This window comes from Ixodes scapularis, unplaced genomic scaffold (genome assembly GCF_016920785.2).
Source record: "Ixodes scapularis isolate PalLabHiFi unplaced genomic scaffold, ASM1692078v2 PGA_scaffold47__10_contigs__length_4178495, whole genome shotgun sequence".
NCBI classification, from domain to species: domain Eukaryota; kingdom Metazoa; phylum Arthropoda; class Arachnida; order Ixodida; family Ixodidae; genus Ixodes; species Ixodes scapularis.
In genome coordinates this window covers 599699-624818 of record NW_024609876.1, presented here as the reverse complement: position 1 = coordinate 624818, position 25120 = coordinate 599699, and the positions used below count along the sequence as shown (strand labels likewise).

General features: G+C 46.8%; 2 long non-coding RNA genes across 2 annotated transcripts in view; both read left to right on the top strand.

The window, feature by feature from the left end:
- Positions 1-14791: 14791 nt before the first annotated feature.
- On the top strand, positions 14792-15696 carry LOC121837535. The gene is made up of 3 exons (XR_006078182.1): positions 14792-14866; positions 14962-15062; positions 15601-15696. It is a non-coding gene; the product is annotated as an uncharacterized LOC121837535 (long non-coding RNA).
- A 6734-nt stretch (positions 15697-22430) lies between these two features.
- LOC121837534 overlaps positions 22431-25120 on the top strand; it is a 32186-nt gene continuing 29496 nt past the window's right edge. The window contains exon 1 of the long non-coding RNA XR_006078181.1: positions 22431-22625. This is a non-coding gene — a long non-coding RNA (uncharacterized LOC121837534). The remainder of the gene's footprint in view (positions 22626-25120) is intronic.

Sequence of the window (25120 nt, the reverse complement as noted above, 5' to 3'; positions counted from 1 at the left end):
GAGGAGCAGACTCAAATGCCGTGCACGAAAGTACACATTGCACGCACCCTGGCATACGTTCCCCTGCTTTTGAGCACACTGTGCTGCCATTCGCCGAATTCAGTCACATGAGGAGCAGGCTCCGTATGCCATGCAGAAAAGACGGCGCTACAGGGATGAACACGCAACTCTGGCTCCCGTAGGGAGCCTATAAAGGAACTTTAGCACCACTGGCTCTTCTGCGACTCGACGGAACCACTAAGTGTAGCCGTGTAGTTTCCTTAGTGGCTGCTGCGGGAGAAATGGCGGCGTTGCAATAGACTCCTTCCAAAACCGACACGCCCCATCGCGGCGAAATACCACGCAGTGCACTCTGGGAACTAGTTGGCCACTTAGTTTCGGTTTCGACTGAGCAGCTTCACCTCACGCTATCACTCCGTACCCAAATACGCTCCTCGCGTTTTTGATTATCTGACTTTTTTTACGAATATACAATACACACATTCTCCAGCGATACAAAACACAGACCGGGGCACTTTCCTTGGTTCCAGAAACACCGGATATTATGCGTGCATATGCAAACGTAGTAAGACGTGGCTTAGTCACCTCACCCCACGAGTGCATCTTTGAGCTCAGTGTCAGTAATCCCGTCCAGTACCAGTGAACTACAACTGAAATTTGGTCACCTTGAACCCTAAACGTATTTTGTTTGCCAAACATACGCTTCTTGTTACTTCATTGGGCGAAAAGCAAGCCACATCCTCACAGGAGTATCAAAATTGAGCCCAGCGTTGGTGCATTAACTTTTAAGGAAACACAATAAATTCAACCTCATTACTGCACAAAAGTTAATATGATGTCTTTCTTATGTCATCACATATCTCACACTCAAATTTTATGCTGATAGAAGATTAAGTTTTCGCAAACGCTAAGATTGGATAGCTACGACGGAGGCCCTAACAAGCGTCCCCTACTCCTCACTAAGCCTTCTTGGACGAGCTTTTACTGACGCCCAAGATCTGTGCCTGAACGGCGTGTCTGAAATTATCTTGGCATACTCAGTCAGGAGGAAAGCAAACACATAACAAATATTATGGCCATTAGCAACCGTCAAATGTGCTTTGAATAATTTCGTTCGTTCGGCACACCGCGGAATTCATGCCCGTCCGGTGCACTTCCGGCGAACGGTGCGACATTGTTCACACAAGTGCTCGACTTCTGCTTTCTTTTTTTGTATGTGCGAATGTACCTATATTATTGCAGGATAACTTTATGCGCATACATGATGTTGAATATTAGTGGAAGGCAAGCGGGTGGGGACTTCACTTCGTGCAGTGCTGCAGGACAGTACAGATAAGAGATGAGAAGTGTGTTCGAATGGAGCTTTTTAATGGCGCATCCGAGTTTTACTTCGCATACTCAGGCGTATAAAGAAAAACAGTAATTGCAAAAAGTTATATTTCGTCTATGGACGCACGAAAAACAAAAAAAAACTTCCTGATCAACAACACTAATGTAAAGGCGCCAGCTCGATGTATGCATACTTATTGGTTGCTACAGCTTGTTGATTCGTACACAAGCAAGATCCCCGAACTTTGCAGCGTCGAAATTCCCAGCACTGGCTCGTCCACATACCTCGAAACGCTAACAAAAAGGCTGAAGTACAAAAATACAACAAGCATTTATACGTCTCAGGCTTGTGCTAAAGCTTCAAGGTCTGGCCATTTAGGTTAGTTTAAAAACCACAAATGGCATTCTTGGGACCAGAAAACATTAAATAACGGCCGTTTATAGTCCACACTCCGTGTATAATCTCTTGTCGACGTGTCGATTGAAACCGAAACCATGACACTCTCCTCCCTGGCTAACTAGTTCCCAGAGTGCAACGCGCGCCGTGAAGCATGCAGGAATTTATGGAAGTAGTCTATTGCGTTTAGTTCGGTTCTCGAGTATGGATTGAAGCCACTAATCATTTCTTCCTAACAAAAGCTGGCATATGTAGACTTTTCACTGAAAAAAGTTAACCTTGGGGGGCCCTAGTCCCCCCATCCTTAAAATCTGCCCATGATGCATGTGCCAAGAAAATGAGGGATAAGAGTGGATGAGAGCACGCGGGGACGTCAGGACACCCAAGCTCTCGTTAGAAGGATTGGTGGGTACACCTAAAGCTAGGTGCCTTTGTCTCCACTGCACTCATCGAGGACGTTTGAATGCGAGTGCCAAACACTGGACGCCAACGTTCTGCAGTCGAACGCGTTCGACAAGTGCAGCAGAAACAAAGGCTGCCTTTATCTCCACTGCACTCGTCAAACGCATTCGAATGCAAATGCGAAACGCTGGACACCGACGTTCTTCATGTGCAGTACAGACAAAGGCAGTTAGCTTTAGGTCTACCCCCTAATCGTTCCAATCGGAGCTCTGCGTTTTGACATCCCTGCACTCTCATCCCCTCCTCTCTCTCAATTTCTTGGCACATAGAGTTCTGGAAGTTTAACAACAGTGGCTAGTGAAAAATCCAACAGACATGACATCCACAAAAAAAAAAAGCAGCTTTCTTTGGGATTTTTTAAAGGTGTTCTAAATTGCACAGCACTCATAGGATCTCTTCGCACTTGACCAGTCGCCCGTAGCAGCACACTTCAGGACTAATCGCCAGACTCAATTCAGAAGACCGTCCCACACGATCTCGCAGGTCCCCCGAAAATGTGAGACGTGCGGAGGAGTGCGAGAGTAGGCCAGCAGGGTGGCATACTCTCCCTGACATGATTCGGAACGAGCAGGCTTAAAGGGGCCCTGCAAGGACCTTTTTGCTGGATTTTAATTTGCACCAAACCTGAGTGCATTGAACGTAGTAACTTAATAAAACTTTTATTTTCTCGAAATTTGCTTTATTTTAAAAGTTATAGGCAAATTAAAATTACAAGTACAAGCAAAACATAACCTCCCTCGTGACGTCCTTGGTTGCTTGAGTGGCCGTGAACTAGAGGAGGGGTAATGAGCCAAGCGAGCGCTCACGGCTGCCGCACTCCGTGTCGACAGCGCGAGAGGGCACCACTAAAGCATGTTCTTGATAGGCTGTGTGCAGCGGGCAGCCAGGGCGGCTCTCATTGCATTTGCTGCGCGATTAAACACTAATTCGGCATGACACTTCATTGGCCACAAACGACAGCAAACACGGGGTAAAGATCAGTTCAGAATGGGAGCTACTTCGCGCTGCCATATCGCGAAGCGGCCGAACCGCAAGACAAAGCTTCTCGCCAAAGGCCACCGGAACGCTTGGGGCCAGTCGGATCCTCCTGTCCACACGACTGCAGCGCCGCCGCGTACATCCGGGACCTTTCCGTGTCGGCGCCTAATCCCAGTACTCCTTTCTAGTGTGCGCCGCCGCCTTTTCCACCGCTTGGTGCCGGGTATGGCGGCGGGTCATTTCTTGTTTCAGTACTTTATAAACTGCATTCGGTTCTTTTCTGATGTAAAATACTGAACAAAAACTACTTTTATAAATAATTGAAACGGTTCGCGCCACTTATATTTTGTGTTTCGACCAAAAACGAGCTTTTAGCGGCTCTGACCAGTAGTAAGCCCAGGACCAAAGACGTCACATATTGCGCGGTTTCGGCAACGTGGGTCGCCCTCGTAGGTGGAGGAGGTTTCCGCGTCGTTCGGTTAAAATATGATTCACTGATATTGAGTTACTCTCTCCGTGCCCGCTGGCTTGCCCGAACCCCGAGAGACGTGGAAACCGCAAAAAAGGTAGACGCTTAAATATGATTGCAGGGCCCCTTTAAAGCCAGACGACTCCAGAAGGAACATCTGCATGTCCGCAGCTTACGTCCCCTTGGGGGAGGGAAACCTGTGGCTCCCACAACAGACACTCGCTTTTCCTTTAACAACCTTATAGAGACTTCTTCAATACAGCCGCCAAACAAAGCAATCATGCTCAGCGGCTGAAGAGCTGCACTTGTTTTGACGTTCCGTAGGTGCACCGAGAACTCCAACTCGAGTTACTCCGTTCGGAGCTGAGGGAGCCGCTACGGAACGCACCATCACCACTACTGCAAGGGAGGTCATGTGGGAATATTGTGTCCCTGAACTGCTCCTGCCGCTTCAAACACCTTAGAGCTGTCAGAGCTGCTCGTCGGTTTCAAGTCGTACCCAAAACCAGCAATGCGCGTCGCTGTGGAGGGGGAATAACTCATCAGCTGCCCAAAAACTATATGAGTAACTTATCCCATGAGTAGCGGGCCTTATAGCAAGCTCGTTTCAAACGCACTGGCATTATGCGAGTCATCTCCCAGAGTGCACCGCACTCGCGGAGTGCCGCACGAAGAACCGGTCTCAAACTAACTTACCGAGTGCAGCCTGATGCTGTCACCATCTGCATTGTAGTAAGAGTGCAGACCTCAAGCTGAAATTAGCGGTCTGCTGTTCGACATGACGGGCAGGAATGCGATTGTGAGTTGCTGCAATATGTAGTTTATATCTGTGATGACTTCAAACAGCTCGGCTGTAAGAGATATTTACAGATGGCATTAGTTCCTGTAACCAGCTCAGTACAAAACAGCTGTAACTTTTTGCTGAACGATACACTGGAAAAAAACCGTTTGTGCAAAAGCTTGATCAGAGCAAACGCAAGAAATTTGAAGGCTAGGCACGCTTTGCAGAACAAAAGGGTGCCCACACGACGCTTTCTCTGAAGCGTGCTCCTTCTGTACGAACAGCCCAAGTTAATTTTAGGGTTAGAATATTGTTTGCCAGTTTCACGCTGTTTTGGATGGGTGTGAACTTGGTGGCGGGCTCAGTCTCGTCGTAAGGCGGTACTCGGTCTTGTTGACTGATATTGCCGTTTCGTTTGACACTGCGATGTGCAACACTCTCGAAGCTAGCTAGCTGTAGGGCACGTTTCATTCTTGATTATCGCCGCTTGTCCAGAAAGCTCTGTGACACTTGTTACAAATGCAAGCTATTACCCTCGAGAATCCAGACATAATTTTTAAGAAGTGCAGGACTGTGGAGAGGCAGCGCAACTTGCTTTGATCAGAATCGTGGTGCGATCAACAAGAGCCTGTTTCACTTCTCGTCAAGTGACGGCATAGTGACTCGTGCCCCCGAACGCTTGGATGCCCATCAAGCACCAACGTCCTGGACACATTCTGTGGGAGAACTTTTGCAAGTGTAATCCTAGGGCTACCTTTGCTGCTTGTAGTGCTACTAGAGTTGGAATGAAATTCCATGTCCAGCATTGAGTCTCTGCCATGGTGTTTGCCAAGCTGAAAAACTGTGCTTGTGTGTTAGCAGCCAGTCAAACAACTGTGCTAAAAACAGCCCGTCATTGAGACAAGGGTGAAACTTCCTCATTTTGAATGTGATTCAGCTGGATGAGCGAGAGCGCCCGCCAGGGGCACGGACCTGCACCAATAGCTTTATTCCCCTCAAACTTTTTACTGAAAAGGGTGTAGACCTATATTCAGGATTTGGAACAGTTTGATTTGGTCCTCTCTGTAGTCCCTATATTTCCACTCAAGTCCGGAAATATAGGGATTACAAATGTCGGGATGGGCAGGCCTTTGGGCTCTTAAGGACACTGAAAGAGGCAACAAAAACCTAAAATAGGCACTCTAAAAATCAAACTTTTATCTGTTTACTTTGCTCACCTTCTGTGATGCGACACGCCATCACATTCTACTCCGTTTCACCTTGTGTTGTACCGCAGCCGACGATACGAGCCACCGGAGCCAATCCAACTCTGTCGCTGCCAGATGACACTGCGCTCCACGTGCCGTTGCACCCAACGGACAGGCCACGTGACACACCTTCGGCACTCGATTGGCTGATGGCTCGCAGCATTGAGAGTAGAGTGCGGTATTGCATTTTGTGCTCTAGTAACTCACCACTGCCGAGCTGCTACGCCAGAAGCACTCAGCAGACCCCACCAACTCTGCCGCCCCTACGCTTCGTCCACCCCTACGCTGACAGGGCGGTAGGAGCCATGCGGTTGGTGGGCCAAGCTTTTATTGCCTCATGTCCGATCTGCACATCTGTATGAGAAAGGGGCATGATAAGTGATGCAAGACTGACAATTGGCTGGTTCACCGAGCATGTAGCCTCCAGTGCCCTGTCAGTTAAGGGGTGAATGAAGTCTAAAGTTGGTATATAACAGCCGTCTACTGTCCCACTCTCAGGCAATGCACCCTTGACCAGTCCAGTCATTGATCTTTAAGCAGGGTTAAGCAATGACTGCCTCGTGCCACCACACATGAAGGTGTCCACGGAACAAGTGAAGCTAGTGAAAAAGCAGACACCATAGCTCTTCCCAAAGCACCCTGTTCTTTCTCAAGAGCGGCTAGTTCATCCAGGAACAGTGCAATGGGTGCTCGGTGGTGTGTGATCGCAGACCACCGGTCATAGCCCCACCAACGGCGGCGGCACCCCCCCCCCCCCCCCCGCCCACTGACGTCACTCAGGTGACAAGCATTTCACTCGCATGACGTGACTCTAAGCCATACTCACTATGGCTGGCGACAACCCGTAAAAGGCATACGCTGGCCCTTTGACCCACGCGGAGTGCAGTGCAGGAAGTGGAACGGCATCAGTGACCCAGTCGCTGCAGTTACCCAGAACTGTTTTACTGCTGTCTCGGCGAAGGTGCAGGCCCGCTGTTTGATGCACGTAGGTAGAAGCCATCAGCCGCAAGCATCGGACACCTGGGGTGGAAAATTTACACCCAACAAAACAATAACCATGAGAAGACTGGTCTAGCCGGTGAATTGCAAAAACATAAAAAGCAGGCACATAAAGAAGTATTTCTGTTACCTCGTCTCATGCTCAAGCATTATTTTGGATAGTATACATCAATAATGTCTCGCAGTGGCTTTCTGAACAAAATGTAGTAGAAAATACAACCAGTTGAATACCAAAGGAGAAGTAGAACAGAGAGGCACTTATTTGTTGTCACTTTAACATGGAAGAGCACAACTGTTCGCGATTAACCTTTAGCAGAATCGCTTAGCAGTTCTGCTGCAGGTGTGAACGTACCACACGGCAGAATGCAGTATTTGTGCAGAAAACACCATCGCAGGCCTACCAGGATACAGTAACATTATTACCCGCCACAAATTCGACGCGCCGGGAGAGCCATTCGCGAAGCCTGATCTGTTTGTAAATCCCGTCTTTCGACAGAACGCTTTAATTGACTGCACGAGCTCGTCAAAAGCTGACATTTCCAACGCGCTTGGTCCTTCTTTAAGTGCGATTACTGAATGCAAATGCGGCGCAGGCGGCACCCGGGAGCCACATTCCACTCCCGTTGATTATCTCTAGTACCTTCTTCTTTGTCCCCGACGCTACGTGAGGTAGCCAAGCGCTATCAAATTCCACCACAGCGGTGTAGAATCGACGATCGAACGCCACCAGTAGGTAAATTCCACTCACCTTTTACGTTCCGAACAAGCGTCCCACGGGCTTGTTGCTAGCTTGCATGAATGCGCTTTGGACTTCACTGCCGACGCTCATTCCCAAGCGTTGAATATCACGACCAACTCCACTCGGCAATACCGCGGCACATAACACGACACCGCTGGAACCGACGCGACCGCTCCGAAAAGCGCCCAACAAACACTTGGAGAAACAAAAAGTAAAAACAAAAAAATGAAATTGAAGAAAGCAAAAACAAACAAAACAAAAAACTTTCGTCACTTCCGGTTTGTGTTGTTTTGCTTGTTTTTGCTTCTTTCTCTCAGCCAATAGGCGTTGCAACCTTACTGCGGCGAAACGCTCGTCCGGAGTTACGTGCACCGGAAGTGACTTTTGGCCGTCCAGTGGAAGGAGTCAGTGACTCCTTGGCTGTGTTCCAAAATTTACTCGATCCGACTCCGGAGTAAAAGTTTCGTACCGTGGCGTTCCAAAACTTACTCGAGCTTACTCGATGACGTCAGAACTCGCGTTCCAGAAGCGGGTTGTTTACTCCGGAGTAATTACTCGCGCTACCCTCCTCAATCGGGGGGTAAAGTCGGATCAAATCGAGTAAGTACGTCACGTGATCTGTTCATCGTCTGCTTTCTGCGCCGACAGCCGTCAAAGCTCGCTTGCTCCGTTGGTTTTGGTGGCGGACGTTCGAAATGACAAAGAATTAGGTGCAGCATGTGTGTTTATTGCGATTTGCTGTTGTCAACGCAGGAATTGACTGCATTACATCCAGACCGCCCACCTTCCCCGGGAACGTGTACTTGTTATTTTCTGAGTGCGAGCGTAAACAGGAGCTTCTCCGCATCCTCGTCCTCGGCGTTGGGGGAATGCCGTAATCTCACGTTCAAGGCCGAAAATGTTTGAACTCGGCATATGATAATGTAATATTTTTGTTTCCTCCAGAGTGTGTGTAATGAGAGGATAACGTTTGTAAAGCAGTGAAGACTTCGAAAATTTCACTGCAATCACATTCGCGTCAAAGCGAACGTGAGTTTCATATCATTCTGGAGAAAGCACCCTCGCGCTGTACCGCTACACCGTGTGGAATATATTTCTGCAAAACATAATTGGTGCAAATTACAATGCGTGGAATATATGCGTTTAGGGCACCGTGACTAGAATTGCAGCGATCGCGCTGATTAATAAAAACACATCTTTTTGTCTAGCTGTAAGGAGTAAGTCATTTTGATCTCAATACACAGCTCAAAACGAAGGTGAGTAAAGGAGCTGGTGGATTCACCTCAAAATACACCGCGTCGTCATTAACATTACCGTTCTTCGGGTGCTTTCTCCATGATCAAAAGGATCGTCTGCTATTTTCTGCCATCGCCGCTGTGTTTTCTTTTTGCCGTCGCCCAAGACGAAGCCAATCCGCGTAGTATCCAGGTGATTATCCTGGCCGTTCTAAAATCGAGTCGCGGATCGTTTACTCGCGATGTCACGTGGTATTACCCGCTGACGTAGGAGGCAGGTTACTCGGGTAAGATCTGGAACATAGCCCTTGACTCCGGGGCCGCTACTGAACCAATACCACCTAGAACGCGCCCATTGAGTTCGCAGGTGTCAAAAAGGAAATCCCATACCATTTAATTCAGCGACGTGTCGTCCACAACATTTGTTTATTTTTTTGTTTTTGTTTTTTTGTTTCTTCAGTGATAATTGTAAAAAAAAAAAAAAGAAATGTAGACATCGAAAAACATATGAAAAAAAAAAAAATGATGTGAAGCGGACGTCTTTCCTGGGGCATATCGAAACTAGGGGATCTCTTTCCTTGGTAATAATTCAGCCGATAAACTGTAAGTTGGAAACTTTGCGGTCGATTTTTCTCTAGCAAAAACACTCCCGGGTCGAAGTCGGGAAGCACCACGCCACCCACCACGCTTTGGGGACATTCTCACCTTCTAAAGAAATCGTACGCGTGCATACTCAACTCGAAGTAGACACGTCGTACTTGACGTTTGCGCGAGCGATGTCTTCAGCCACGAGAAGGGAGCGACGGCTCGGCGACGTCTTCGTGCAAATCGGCTTGGTGGTCGGGCGTGTCGTACGGGATGAATACCAATTCTTTTTATCAGTCCCAAATTTCTCTTTTAAAGGTAGACAGAATTCGCCAGTACCGCGAACGACAGTTCTGAAATAGAGGTCCCACGCCCGTCGTCCGCTGCCATCGCCGTCCCTGCGAGACCCACGATACGCGAAACGACGCACGCACAGAATGCTTCCGGTTGTCTGTGAAACTTTTTTTTCAATCAACGTATTTGCAGCTTTTTAGAAGCCACAAAAAATGGGTTTCATATTTTTTTCTATTTTTAATACTGAGTGTGTGCCTTCAGTGACCCACGACTTTGATTAAATTTGGTGGTCGCATCGATACTGTCGATACCTTAGAAAACGGCCCGTGACCGCGGAAAAGAGAGTGAGCGAGACTCGAACCGGCCAGTTCTTGATCGGCGGTTTTCGGGCGAAAGAAACCGAATTTCGAGCCGCAAATTCTGTTCTGCGTAGTTGAGCTCTCATATGTCACGTACAACTAAAAACCTCGGCGAGCATAAATACCCTGTCAGTGTCCCTTTAAGCACAATATGTGGGAGTAACTCTCGGCGCCGGTTGTTTCAGGATCGCAGAGTGACGCGGAAACCCAGTGACAGTAAGCGGGTGCTAGTACCTCCGACGAGATGAGTGACTGCCCGGGAGGGCTGGAGGAAGCTTGTATGAGACAGGTAATTGTAATTTCATTTTCGCACTTGCGAAGCAATTCATAAAACGTATTTTAAATTTGAGATTTTCTTTAGTTATGCCGCCACAAGTACAAGGAATTTCATTGATAGGGGTGCCGTGTGTTTGTTTTCATATGCCCAGAAACTAGGTAAAGGTTATGTGTTTTAGCATTTTTTCTGCGCTGATAGGCTTAAGGTTAGAATGAATTATATCTGTCAAGGCGTGGCACAGTCTGTGTCTATTTGGAGAAGAGGTATATGTGTGTGTGTGTGTGTGTGTGCATGCGTGCGTGCGTGCGTGCTCGTTTGTTTGTTAGTTTGTTGGGGGAGAGAGAGGAGATGAAGAAGAGGAGGAGGGTGAGGGATCACGTCGAATCATTCAAATCGTTAACTCTGACAGTAATGAGGTAAGAAGGATACCTGCTAGTTACACCGGTTCGGTTTTGTGCCAAACTCAAATTGCGTTTTGCCGCGTAAATATTGCTACAATTTTTTTTTTTCATCAACAAAATTAATTTTGAGGCATGCCGTTGACAAATAGGACCCCTGTTTTCAATCCCAGTCCAGGTTATTCGCGACTCCAGCGAACTATAGATGGCGCGCTGCTCAGGCAAAATTCGGACGAAAGAAGGTCGTTTTCGTTGTTTAGCATGCGGACCATCACAAATTCCTGCACTGCAACGTAAAATCGGTGTTACATTTGAATGCAAAGCGATTTTTCGACCCTAGAAACGTTCGTCTACTCAGTGCGTAGGAAGGACCCGGTGGAATCATTAAAATAATTACTGGAAACAATGTTTGTTTCTATGCTGCCTACGAGAACTAAGCAGCGATAGCAGACGACAGAGTCGGGACAACCTCCTCTCCTGAGCTTCTCGGCGCTGCCGCTACGCGGCGTCGATTTCGCTGGAGTCACGAATATTGCGCTGGTAAATTTTCTGTACATAGTGCTGCTTCAAAGATGAACTGAAGTTTATGTCTTCTATGTGTGCATTGGCAATGGCATGTGGCTCAACAAGACTTCACACACGAAAGTACTCAAATGGAAGAGGGAATCAATGTTCATCCGGTAAGGTTTGGTGATTATCTCCGCCACAGATGGCCTCCTTGGCAAATTGTAACCGGCAGACCTTCAAACCGCACAAAGGCTAAGCAAAGCCACAACTTAATGCAGCAAGACTAAAAGCTTTATAATATACTGTAAGGACTATGGCTTTATAATAAGCCTTTTATAGCAAAACATACTGATCTGAAAAGCGTTGTTTGTGGTTATTTTAAAGTGGTATACGGAAACTTCGTCGTATTGTATTAATTCTGGTTCACTGCACAGTTAAAAGGTTTGTCTTCGTTTGCTGCCAGAGAAATATAGCTTGTGATGAACTAAATCAAAGTTATGACTGCTGGTGTCATGTACATATTCAGAACTTTTTTTTTATTAAAATAATTGTAATCAAGTGTTTTTATGGGTTTTAGCACTGTGATTAAGATACGTCAATGTGTTTTCTAAGAAAGACTACTAATTTGCAGTTTGTATCTTCTAAAATATTTTGTAGATCTGAGCATGTATTCATACCTGAATATGTGCCAGGCATTCCCCAGTATGTGTATAATTGTTTACTAGGCCTGTAAGCTTCCCCACTACATCATTGCCTCTATGTTAGCGCTTCCCAGCTATTATTCGAGAGAGATAAGTGTTTCTCATGATCAATTAGGTTGAGATTGTTTAGCGTTAATGTTTTTGAGTCCCCCAGTTTTAATTCCTGACAGAGCGCTTCAATGTCCGTTTATTTTTGGTTTGCCGCTATTTATCACCACAAGCAAAAACATCACGCCACTGGGATTAACCTGAAGCTCGCCTCATGATTAACGACGCTGCCGCCCACTCTCTTAAGGTGGGCCTACGTTCATGGGTACTTGTCTAGTGGTTCTGGAGTTGATGTTGCTGAGATAACCGAGACGCCGATTTCTATGATGGCCTCTGTCAGCATCATGGTCAATTACAGCTGGCTCAAGCCCGAACCAGGCCAATCAACGTGCTGGCCCGAGCCCGGCCCGGGCCCACAGTCAAAAAAGTCCGAGCCGATCCCAGGCCTGGGCTTTCGGGTAAGCCCGTGCCCAGTGGTATAATCTTTAATCCAATCGCCATATTGAGATAAAGACGTCAAAATTCTTCAGTTTAAATGTCGGAAGTGCCTCAATAAGAGCAGGTATAAATATTAGTAGCAAATTTAATGATAAAAAAACTGCGCCGAATTTACTCAACAAGATTAACAATTTAATCAAGCGTTCCGTCTCCCATGCGGGGAACATCATCAGTGAAACCTTCAAGCAGGAATGAGCGAAAAAACTTCAACAATCTTATTTAAGCAAGTCCGCATAAACATGGGGGGAGGGGGCTGCGGTTGGAGTTGCAAGCTGATGAGTCACTTCAAATGAACCATGATTCCACCAACCTTCGTGGACCCCACCTTTGTTCACACGCCAGAGTGGACGCATTCTCAAAGTCGAAACTGTGACCCGTATTCCAACAATGGTCTATGGGTTCCGTCTTCGCTGTGTTTGTTTAGGCGAATGCAGCGCTTCCAGCCTGTCACCCAATGTAGGATGTGTCACAGTCTAGACAGTTCACTTTATACACAACACCGCACTGGGACTCTGGGGGGGTGTAATCTTTAGGTTTAGAAATGAAGTCGCATAGTTTATGGTGGGGTTTGAAAGCTGTGCGGATATTCAAAGGGGCGAGGGCCCTGCGAATGGACTCAAAAGCACCTCTCAAATAGGGTATTGTTGCTTGCCCTGTCCTAAGTTGTCCATTATCCTGACTTCTTTGTCCCATCTGTTTGTGCGTGTTATCAATAAAATGTTTCGGATAATTTCGCTTCATCAGCAGGTCAACAATAACAGCATCCTCAGAAGCGCGCAAGCCGCCTCGGTGGCTCTGAGGCGAGAGCGCTGGCCTACGGATCCCCATGTGGCGGAGGCTTATTGCGGAGCAGGCGCCGTGTAACCGAGCTTTCGGTTGCACGTCAAAAGATCCCCAGGTAGTCTAAATTAATCCTCAGTCCTCCGCTGGGGCGTGCCAGATGCCCGTCGTTGGTTTAGCACGTAAATCCCCTAAATTTGACTTTTTTTCTCAGAAGCGCGCAATTGAGGATTAGAAGAAATGCGTTCGGACCGGTGTAGTAGGTTTTTTACGACAGCCCTTTTATGTTCGACAGAATGATGCGAGTTAAAGCTTAAGAGGTTGCCTGTATCACAGCTTTGCGGTACACTGTTGTATATAAGCGACCGGTACTATTTCGGAACACATTAACATACAGAAAATGCTTTGCACCGTTCTGTTCAACTTCATGTGTGAATTGGATTGATGATTCAATGCTGTTTAAAGGAGCTGTGCAACGATATTCAATTGGAATGTATCTCTCTATACACGAGCTTACTGGCACACCTGGGACTCAAGGATACTCACACGCAACGCCATTGGCCAAGAAACTCCTTTGTTGCGGTGTAATTTCAAGGACAAAAGCGATTCTTTTCATTCAATCTCTCCTTTGCAAAATTTGATGACGTAACTCGGGGGTCCCAGTACACCCAAGTGACGATATTTGAATGCGGTTCATAGATTGGACCCGAGCATTGCGTGGGCACTCGACTTGGGCTCGTGACAATTGCTAGCTCGAGAAGCATTCGGGTTTTGACCCGTGTCCAATCGCTGCAACGACGACAACAGCCGAGCCATAACAATGCCTGGAACTCAGCGCGTGTCCTGCGCTTTGCCAACCCCAGCGCGTGGCTATGATCAACACTGGCGGCATATAATCGGCTCCAGATCACGTGGCCGCTTGTTCTGGCTGCGAGTTGAGGGGGTGAACGCTGCTCGTTTTTCTTAAATTGTTTTCTGGAACTTCTATTGCATGGGGTTAAAAACGAACGCGTGTTTCATAGGTCATTAACGTTAGGGATCCGTTTTAAGCGGTATTTGCGTAAAGTACAAATATTGTTGCATTGGTCCTTTAAAGCTAAATGAAAGTCACAAAAGGGACATGGCAAAGGCCACGCATGCGACAAAAGCGAAGACGGAACTCGTAGACCATTGTTGAAATACGGGACACAGTTTCGACTTTGAGAATGCGTCCACTCTGGCGCGTGAACAAAGGTGGGGTCCAAGCAGGTTCGTAGAATCATGGTTCATCCGAAATGACTCATCAGCTTGTAACTCCAGCTGCGGCCCCCTCCTCAATGTGTATGCGGACTTGCTTAAATAGGACTGTTGAAGTTTCTTTCGCTCATTCCTGCTTCAAGGTTTCACCGACGATGTTTCCCACATGGGAGACGAAACGTTTGATTAAATTGTTAATCTTGTTGAGTAAAGTCGGTGCAGTTTTTTTTATCATTATGATTCCCGGCTTTTGGAATATTTTTGCAGCACATTTAATGAAGAAATGGATGCCGATAAACACCTGCCAAGGTTGACTAAAAATAAACAGAAACATCCAATCAATAGTTATGATTGCACTAAGCGGTTGCTATGTGGATGTTTTTTTATGTTCGACAGCTCAGCAAAGTCTGCGGATCTGGTTATGCTTCCTGTACGAGACAGATCATGAAGCGGTTGCTGACTGACCAGTTGGGGCAAAAATTTTTGTGGGAGGGACGTAAGAGAAAGTTGACATTCAGGAATCTTCACCTTGCTGAGTGCATCATAAGTAAGTAATCTCTGGAACAGTAGTGCAGATCGCTTCACATGGAACCAGATTTATGGAATTGTTGGTGTCATACTTCTGTTGCTTTCTTTTATCAGATGCAGTGCAGAGCTGCCATAAATGTGAAGACTTCAAGGTAGAAACCATGGTCACGGATTAACTTCGCCACGCACCTGCCTGACATCAGTCATCTCAAATGGTAAGCTGGTCTTATTAAGCTGATGTTAGCACAAAAATCAAACTTTTCTAGAACAGTAAGTATGGTGTGCAATTTCTTCAAAGCATAATTTCTATATGAGAGTATTTGAATGCTTTAAATATTAAAGCCAGTGACACCTTTTTTGGTTTAATTTGAGAGCAAATACGACAGGTGTGAACAGTATTGAATAATTTTAAATAAAAAAAATTTGTTTGGAGTGTTTCTCTAAGAGGAAAAATTTCATTATGCAATAGTACCTTATTATGGATTAAAAAGAATGCATAGACAACGAATTTTAAGAACACTGATATTTTATGTAAATCTAACAAACAAAAGTTGGCAATACAGTACACACATCCAGCAGGAATGTGCTTTAAAAACAAGGCATAAAATACTTGTGATTTATTTACATCAGTTCCAATTCTTGCATGTTTGAGTCACTTCACTTTGAACTTCACTGTTTTATTAGTTTTGTTTCAAGGAATGGTAAACCACTGCTCACATATCTTTAACGTAACATTTTTTCGTTGCTTTTCAGGAACATTCTGCACCACAGGAGAGAGAGATGTGAACCGCCTTAAGTGGGCCTCCGTGAATGCGCTGAGCTTTTTATTATGTTTATCAGACATTTTTTTAAGCAAAGTATCCTGCATTGTTCAGTAAGTATACTTTATTTTGAAAACCTCATGCTGTCTATGCAGCATTGTTCAAAAATTATACTTTATTTTAAAAGCATCAAGCACTGCTCGTCTGTCTAACAGTAACAATAAAGAGTTAATGCCGATTTGTTTGCCACTGTAACTTTTTCTACAGAACGGATGTGCATGCCTGACAGGCTGGGCAGGAATTTAGTGCGCTACTCACGTTCAAAGTTACGCTGCAAGACTGCAGCGGCATCTTTTGCCATGCAGTCGGTGCTACAGCTCTCATGGAATTCTGGTGTCCTCGTCACTAGAGCATATGACTACTGAAGCCTTAGACTTCAGTAGTCAATTCCTCAGGGCCGTTCGTCATAGCTTATGACAATGTTTGTGTCCAGTATTTCAGTTCTCTCGCATGTGGCGAGGTCCACCTCACTAAAACAGGTCAGCATCAGTAGTGTCGCCTTTCTTGTCAGTGTCGTCTGCATTGATCCTGTGGTAAAGCTTCTGAGCTTGATGGTGAAAAAAAAACTTCAATATAAAGAATGTCTGCTGCGGGCCTGATTGCTACAATATACATCTGTAATGCGCCATTTGGGTATACATTGAGAGCATGCACGGGCCATACAGCAAATCTGCCCTCTGAGCTCTTGTTTTGTAAAGAATTGGACTCTTATCCGTTTAAAGTTTTCTGTAGGACAGTTTACACGCTATATGCTAGCATAAAATGAAGGCTGCTTAGGCACTTCCTTGCCCTCCTGGCATAGGGCTGGTCCCTATACCAGGAAAAGTAATATTTCTGAGGTATGTACATGGTACATCCACGGGATCAGGCTGAACATCCTACAATGGTCCTGAATGTCCAGCTGCATCAACCAGATTGCGTTAGTGGTACGTTTTCTGGGGAACCATTTTGCACTGCACAGTAGATACTTTCAATGTTGGATGAATCGTAGCAGATATCCACTGGATATGTTAAATGTCCGAACAACACATCTCTCGGATGTTTAATAGACGGTTGCTGGTTGACTGGGTACCATCAAACCAATGTGCACCGGGGCACCTGTTGTCAATTACCGCTCATTGGTTTTCGCCTCCTAAACGCCATCAACCCAATGTGCACAGGGGTGCCTGTCGTCAATTGCCGCTTATTGGTTTTCGCCCCATAAATACCATCAATCCAATGTGCACAGGGGGGCCTGTTGCCAATAGCCGCTCATTAGTTTTTTTGCCCCATAAATACCATCAACCCAATGTGCACAGGAGCACCTGTTGCCAATTGCTGCTCATTGGTTTTTGCCCCATAAATACCCTCAATGCGATGTGCACTGGGGTACCTGTTGCCAATTGCTGCTCATTGGTTTTTGTTTCATAAATGCAATCGGCCCAATGTGAATTCCCTAAAGGATTACCAATTCAGCCCAATGTGAATTCCCTAAAGGATTACCAATTGGTGCACATAGGTTTTTGTTTCATAAATGCATATTGCTCAATGTGTCTGGACCTACAGTTGCACATTGGTTCAATGTGAATTTTGGCCTCATTTCACATCGCCCATTTCCAGCAGGGAAGGCAGTTATCTCGTTGGTCTGGTTTCGGTTATAAAAGCAAGGCAAAACGCTCGTAGTTCCCGCCCTCAGTACACGTTGAAAATCTTCCACACTTTGACACCGGATAACTGAATGAACGAGGATTTACATTCACTTCCGAGGTTACCCTCGCCGCTTCCTCACCGTTGAGCAGCAGGATGAGCTGGCGACAAGCCGCGGATGAAAGGCTTGAGCATCAACAGCCCAAGCGCACTCGGTGCCGATGCGGGCTTCTGTCAACCGGGAGGCCAGCACAAACCGTGACCGTTCCAGCTCTTCGTCATGACACGGTGTTGCAGAGAGCAGGGTAAAATACAGCTACACTGATCACCGAAGCAAACGACTGCTATCTTAAATCTTGGCTTGTGATTGCGCCTTTGTAGTAGATCATCTTGTTCGTTTTGCTGGAGAGACGCAAACGACGGGCATAACAAAATCGCTTGCATATTCCGCATATCTCACAAAAAGCATTTACCCTGTCACCTTGCGAAAAGCGCGAAACACGGAGGCCGCACCGTCCTAAGCTTCCCGTTCTTTACCTGCTTTAGAGCAGTTTGTACCTGCTAGTAGATATGCCTACTGAAACTGAAACAGGGCAGTGCCAGAGAGAAAGAGACAAAGTTGGGAAAGCTTGCTCGCTCTCCAATTTCTCAACTCTCAAGTGATTGTACCATAATAAATGCACCAACGCGTCTTCCAAAATAAAGAAAGAGCACTACGTTCACAACATAAAAAATGGTCTCAGTACATGCATCTGTGGGCAGGTAGGAAACCTTGCCCTAATTTATTCACGCCCCATGATTGGCGCAACAAACTCGTTGCAGGAACCGAATCATCTACTCGAGCGGTGTGCGTCGCTATGCAAACGCAGTCCAACACGAAGCATAAAAAACGGCAGATTTAAGACAACAATCCGGAGCTCATTATTCGATTAAAACAACGTAATTTTGTTGAAAACGCCCGCTGCTTCTTACTCACGGTATGTGTCGGGATACTTCCACAGTTTGAAACGGAACGAAGGAAGATTTACTTTTAAAAACGCTCGCTGCGTCCTCCCGGACCAGCTGGACCGGATCAGCTGACGACGACGGGACTGTACCCGTTGAACCTCCACCACGCAACAAACAATTTGCGCTCTGTGTTAAAAGCGTGGTTCATACAGACCCGAAATACAAAGCACCGCACCACACACGACGAATGTTTCAGCTCTTTTTCGCATCGCCGGGTTGCACCAAACAGAACGAGATCGCCGAAGTCAACGCCGCGCTGTCGTGAACCTTAGCTTGTGGTTGCAAACTCGTGGACCCTGTGACTCCCTTCGCTTTCAAAGCACACACGACGATTACGAATGCTACTTTCCGTCCTCCAGGAACATCACAGGGGCACTTCTCCGGTCACGTCTTCACTATGTGCTCGCAAACTCCGAAGCTCTATGCGAAGCTTCTCGCGTCCCGTCAAACCAAAACAGTAGCGGCGCCATGCGTACTTGCCAGATTTTCTCCGGTCAAACAGAAACAACGAAAGCCAACCGGCGCTTGCTTCCAGCGTACATCGGCGTTGCACTTGCGCCGTGGCCAGATCGCTTGCAGTTGAAGGTTGAAGCAAAAACTAAACCAACTGCAATGTCACGTGTTTACATCGAGGACACGCTTTTTATATCCGTTTTAACTGTTTGGAACGAATAATTAGACCCGTGACTTTATTTGTGGTGTCTAAGAAACTGTTATCAGGACCCCTAAACTAAATACAAACATGGGCGACATGAGGGAAGCCGCATTGCCATCGACCAGAAGATGGCGGCGAGCACGGTAAGCGCGGGTTTCGCCAACGTCCTGTGACATGGCGCAATTGCTTCTGGTGCATATCTGTCTCCGAGACATGTTTCTTTCCGCGGCATTTGTCTCGACGGTCCTTTCTAAGTGTGTCCCCGAGCATTCCGGTGCTTCGATAGCCGGCAATGCCGCGGTCGTCGCCGGGGGCGATGCGTGTTATCGAGGTCGGCTACACGGTTATGCGTGTATGACCGAACCAAAACACGTTTCTTACAACCTCGCATGATTTCTGAACGAATTATCCGTTACTCATCGTGTAAATTTATGGTAATTTGTGTAAATAGCGTGTTTTTCACCCCAAATATTCGCCAAATACACGGGACTTGCTAACAGTGTAGACAAGATGGCTTTCTTGGAGATGACCAGGCCTTGTTGATGAGCGTGTAGCTGTCAGCAAAACCTGAACGACAAAGGAAAGGGTTGACATATCATGTTTTCGCTTGCGATGTTGTGCCTATGTCCAGTGTGACCATTTCTCTGCAACATAAAGAACAATTTATTTTCTGGCTGGAGCTGCAGTTTTCTATACTTTGTATCCCCTTAGCATGGGCTGTTGCCACAGATTGTACAAGTGTGAGTTAATTGCTTTGGATCACGCCATGGCGGCTGCACGAGCGCTCATTCAGTGCGAGCGCTGTGAAGGCAGTCGAGGCTACCATCTCATGTTTGCACAGCCTTTGTGGTTAGTCCATGCTAAGGTGCGAGGAAATCTAACATGCTGAGCTTGTACCTATTCAGCCGAAAAACCAATTACTTTTATCTAATTGGAGGCGTTACGCTAACAGCTAGGAGAGAGAGAGAGATAAATTTTATTTACAATGATGCTTCGTCCGCATTATCTGCGTCTCATCAGTGGTCAAAAAGATGCTGGTAGTGAGGGCAGCAGCATGGTCCCTGCGACGTTAAGAATGTGTGACGCTAATTGGGGCCATAGTGTCGGCTGTGCTTCCCGGGGTTGGGCGGTCTAGCTCTTCCAACTGACAGATGGAAGGCATGAGGAGGAAGGGGGTGAGGTAGTATGGAGATGATTGTGAAGGTGAACATTTGAGAGAAGTCTCTCTGGTTGGGGAGAAGCAATAATAATAAATAAAATATACACCAACCAAATCCTCGTATAAAGGCAAAACCCTACGTTTTGAGACCAGCTCGGTCTCTTCTTCGGGGGTTGACTGCGGCTATGGCCGTTAAGGAGCAGTAATCTGTTTTCTTCTTCTTCTACGGCAGTGTCTATCGTTTTGCATTGGTGAGGTGGCAAAGTCCGTTCACGTAGCCGGTCGGCAGAGTGCCGAGGGATCTATTTATGTTTTCTGGCGTTGTTTGTATGTGCCAAGATTCTATAAAAAGTCTATGTCTGGGATTGGTCTCAACAGCCAGGATGCTGGTGTTGGCAAAGTCAATTTTGTGGTCCTTGACGTCGCAGTGCTCGGCTACGGCGCTTCGTTCATGGTCAAACTTTCGAACATCGTTCATATGCTGGCGGATTCACTCCCGAAAGTTCTTCGTTTCCCCGATGTATGTGACCGGACAGTCCACGCATGGAATTTTATAAACGACGCCTTGTGCTTTTTCCTTAGGCGGGCGATCCTTTGGACGGGGCATGAGTCTTCCAAGCGTAGACATCGGCTTGTGGGCCACCTGGATCCCTTCTTTGGCGAGTAGACGTGCCAGCGCCTCGCCTGTACCTTTCATGTAAGGAACGCTGATGCGTGAGGTGCGACGGGTCTGTGTACTTGTTGGGAGTTGTAGGTGTCGGCGATCTCGGGCTTGATCACGGGCAATTCGGCGGATGAAGCTGCTTGTATAACCGTTATGTCTTAGGTCGGCGAAGATGGTGTGTTCCTCTTTTTTACGGTCAGCTTCGCATGAGCAGATATTTTTTGACCTAGATAAGAGTGTTCTAGATGATTGTGCACGGGTACAGATTGGTTAGGGTAGGCATGCACTAGGCACATATTCCAAAGCGCCGCAAAGCAATGCGTTAGATGTCACGTGCTCTAAGCTGGGCCTTCTCCGAGCGCTTGCCAGAGTGGGCCGTTTATAACGAAAAATACAGCCACCAGGATCAAAATACAAACGTGCGATTGTCATTTACGGATATTGTGGATCATGTTCAACCTATTTTTGAACACGACGGGAACATTTCAAATTTTGTTAAAGTATCCCTTTAAATGTTTCTAGAATGAGGGAACACACTGACATTGTGGCGCCATCTATGCGGTGACCCTAGAACTGCATTTCACAAAAGCAAAGGTTTTGCGGGATTTCCGAGGTCAAATGTGCGTAATACCCATAGAAAGGCTCGTTTATAACATTGACAAAAGTTTTTCGAGCCAAAAAAGAAAGGATATTGCGCGAGAAATAAAAAGAAATATGCCGGACCGCCGAGTTTACACTGCTTCCCAATAGATGGCGCCAGTGTGTTTTCTGGTTTAAGAAGTTTTAAGGAACCCAGGTTTAAGAGGTCGCAAGCAGTCGCAAGAGTGTGAACGGGCCTTAAGTATCACACCCGAACTTTTCTAAACCTGATTTCGTGAAAACCAGTGAGGCGTGAAAACGTTAAGCGCCGTTCACACTCTTGGGACCGAGTAAGACCGAGAGAGACCAGACCGGTTTTTAAGCCTTTGGCGACTTCTTAGGATTGGATGCGCTGCAGCAGAGCTGGTCCTAAGAGATCGCAAGAGGGTTAAAAATTGGTCTGGTCTCTCTCGGTCTACCAGGATGCAAGAGTGTGAACGGGCCTTTATTTGATACTGAAACTGTGGCGGAACATGAAAACCGGACTTCGAACTTTGCTCACTTGGACACGAAAGAAATTCGAAACCTAAGTTGTTTTATTTTTTGTTTCTTTTTCGAATTTAGCGCTAAAAGAGAATCGAAACCTTCGAACTTTTCGAACTTTATGTAGAAAGAAATTCGAAATCTTCGAATTTATCGAACTTTATGTCTATAAGAAATCGAAACGTTCGATTTTTCGAATTTCAGATTCAAAGAAATTCGAAACTTTCGAATTTCAAGTGAGGGTAAGTTCGAAATCTTTGATTTCTCGAACCTCAGGTAAAAAAATATTCGAAATTATCAAACCCGAACTTTTAGAAACCGTGAAAGCTTCGAACTTTTCGAATTCGAAACTCCACGATTTTTGAAAGTTGCGAATTTTTCGAATTCGAATCTCCGTACGGTAGAAAATATCGAAACCTTTCGAAATCGAGCATCAGTTCAGTTCGAAAGTATCGAACCTTTCGAATCGAACCTCGGGTGGTTCGCGGCATCCCTACTTGCAACCACAGTGGTTGAGACCTCCTTGTAGTGTGCTGTAAATAATCTAGATCTCTGCATTTGAGCAGCGCGTGCTTGACAGCGGCACGCGCTGATTGATGTAGATATTGTAAATAGAAACAGTCTTGATCGAAACTCCGAGCTGGCGTGCCGTGTCTTCCTTTACCGGTGTGCCCGCTTGGTCCCCAGCCAGCGACCATCTCGCGTCCCACGCGCCACGGCAATGTAAGCCTTTTCAGCATCTCTACAGGCCTTTCGGGGCGCTGTCTTTATCCTAGCTTTCCCTGTCTCTTACCACCCACCCGTAATGGCCCCACGCGACCATTACATTTTGGCGACGAGGTCTTTTCTTTCATTTTTCCATTTTCGCCTCTCGTGAACATTTGATCAGACTCCGTGCCGGAATCTGATCTGCTGTAGCTAGAGCACTATATAGCTCCTACGGAGCAGAGTAGCGCAATCCTTTGAACCCCGTGTTTTGCCGACAACATGGCCGACAGAGCGGCTCGGCGCGAGTCACGTGGTACTCAGGGTTCCAGGAGGCGGCCCGCCCTATGGGACAATACATGGAGATCGATACAACACGGCTAATTAAAAAATAAACGCCGAGTTCACACTTTTCAAAAATAGTCTGTCGTGAAGTTAGTAAAGCACCAAACACTTTATGAAAGTTTTAATAATATCGGATGCGTGCGCAAATTTTGAGAAGGCAATTTCCAAGGCAATGGCGTTTGAAGCAGACGATTTTTGCTCGCAGCGGAGATGGGCTTTTCGGGTTGGCCGGAGCGGGTCACGTGAATGGTGTGACGTCCCCGTGTCGTCTGCTGCATGATGCCGCTCAAGCAATTTAAAAAAAAAATGCAGGTCCTTGCGGGGCACAAAACTTAGCGCAAATTATTCTAGAATGTCCCATTCTTATGTCAAAAACGATTGCCATTCCGTACATTCCCATAATACTGAAGAAACAACGATTTTCTCACGTTCTCCTTGCATTTCTGACCGCAGTTGGAACCTCCGGGCGTTCGCCACTAGTCGCAGAGGGGCGGCGTTCTAGATTGCGCTACTCCACGCTACTCTGCTGTCGTAGTGCTGGAGTTCCTATGTCGCCCACCAGAGGTCACCCGATGGCACAGATTGGACACCAATGCCGCGTCAGCATTCGGCTGGCACCTGTACCCCTTGGCCGTTTCTGTTTAAATCCCTAAAAAGTCGCCCTTGGAAAAGTCAGGGGGCCCCCCTCTCTTAGCCTCTATAGGGTGCATTTTTCTTGTGGAAAAATTTACATACACCAGCTTTTGTTGAGGAAGACATGTTTTGTCTTTGGTGAAATGGCTATTACCGGGTCAACCAGATACATCTGGGCTATGCTTCACCCATGACGTCGCATGTGTCCGCGATAACAGATCTCTCTGCAGCCCCCCCCCGTATCTGGTACCTCCCAAACCGACCGCTCCGGTTGTTTCTCCCTAGCGGTGGTCCCGCATTCCCTCACTCACCGCTTCTTGTTGACCCACGGTGGAAGTAACACATTTAGGTGACGACTCTGTCCGACGCGGCGGCCACATTATGTTTGGCGCACCAAGTGCGCTTCACTCACACGGGGATAGATGGCGCCCAAGTATGGAATCCCTCCCAAACTGACCGCTCCGGTTGTTGCTCCCAGCGGTGGTCCCGCATTCTTTCGCTCACCGCTTCTTGTACCTCACCGCCAACACCAAGTCACTAGAGTCCGTAAATCTCTGTTCTCTTCTTTTTTTTCGGGTTTAGGCTCACTTTATAGTGCATGATGGAAGCACTATAAAGTGAGCCGTGACATGACACCGTGGCCGCCAAGAAGGGACCTCATACCTCGGCGCCCTCCGTGGCGGTGCGGAACTAACTACTGGTTCGAGGCTAGCTTCGAACACGATTTGGTCGCTCGCTCCCTGCGGGAAGAGCGCCTAGAGTCATCACCTAAATGTGTTTCTTCCACCGTGATCATGGAACATCAATCTAAAGGTGAAACTGATTACCGTAAAATACCAGGCAAGCGCCCACTCAAAATTGAGAGATAATCACGAAAAAATGGGGGATGGGTGCTTGTCCGGTCATCAGTTTGACTGTGCATATTTTCCCAGATCTTACAAATTTGGGTATGGGCGGATGCACGGTATTCTACGGTACATCCAACTTTGCCAAGAGGCTAAAGATGTATTTTGTGTGTGTGTTTTTTTTTTCTTGCTGCTAAACATTAATTTTAAGAAAAAAACAAAAACAAACACACCAAAATAAAAACAAACATAAACATAAAAATAGAAGGCTCGAGGTACACGTAAGCACTTCTTATAAGTTGTGAATGCGGAAGCATGCTCGCCGCTCTTTGCTCCTTTCTTTTGTCTGTGGGGTATGGCACGCTGACCTTGGGCATGGAGCGATGGAGCTGCTGCCTCGCGAACACGCAGCGCCATCGGGCGAGCGATCGTTGAAACTGAGGTGCAGCGGCCAATGGGAGCCTCGTCGACGCGCGCCAGCCAATGGGACCGAAGCCGAAAATACATCAGCTTGACTTTGCTCCTTTAGGATCGGGAAAACTAGGTGCCGTGTCTAGGTTTCATAGCTAGGAGCGTGATTTCATAGCTGGGAGCTGGCTTTACTTGGAGAAAGAACTTAAGGTGCCATTTCACGCTTCAAACTGATGACGTCGGCTCGCTCCATGAGACAGTTAATGGTTTCATATTAAA